Raw genomic sequence first — 739 nt, 5'->3', positions numbered from 1 at the left:
CCTCCTTCCCCTTTCGTTCGTTCCAGTGCTTCCCCATATGGTATGATGCGCGTTGGCGTCGCATCCTATCAGTAATGGCAGTCCCACCCTCTGGCAGAGATCCACCAATTTGACTATCTCCAACGACGGCACCTCTTCTCCGTGCGGGAAGTAGGCCGAGCAGATGACGAGCTTCCTGGCATCCCCAGCGCTGCCAACCGTTGTCACCTCCACCGCCGTCAGGTCCCTGAAACATACTTCAGGCAGGAGCCATGCATCCAGCCCCTTAACCGTTATGCACGCCCTTGGCCTCTGTTCGGTGGGAGCTTTAAAAAGTTTCCCACATGCTGCCACCCCCCTGACACATCCACGGACAACCCATGGTTCTTGTATCAAGGAAATGGCTGTGTGCATCACAGACTGGCACCTGGCTAGAACCGCCGAGGCTCCTTTGCTGTGATGCAGGTTAATCTGGGTAACCTCTATCACCGACCAGCCCATTGTACGAGCTAATCTTTAGATCGAGGCTCCTCCTTGCTCCCCCCCCCCTCACCATGAGATCGAATCACCTTAACGGTGATCTGCTCAATCCCATAGCATAGCTTGGAGTCCCGCCCCCTCAGCGTGAGGACGCTGGACTCCAAGATGTCGAAAACATAGTTCCTCCCCTCCGGGGAAGCACTCACGTTTTCGGCAAAGACGCGCCAGTTCAGAGCGCCGATGCCCGGATTCTGCCTCTCCAACAGCGCCAGAACGGCAG

The sequence above is a fragment of the Trachymyrmex cornetzi genome, unplaced genomic scaffold, assembly GCF_001594075.2.
Source record: "Trachymyrmex cornetzi isolate Tcor2-1 unplaced genomic scaffold, Tcor1.1 scaffold776, whole genome shotgun sequence".
Lineage (NCBI taxonomy): Eukaryota > Metazoa > Arthropoda > Insecta > Hymenoptera > Formicidae > Trachymyrmex > Trachymyrmex cornetzi.
This window is presented reverse-complemented; position numbering follows the sequence as displayed.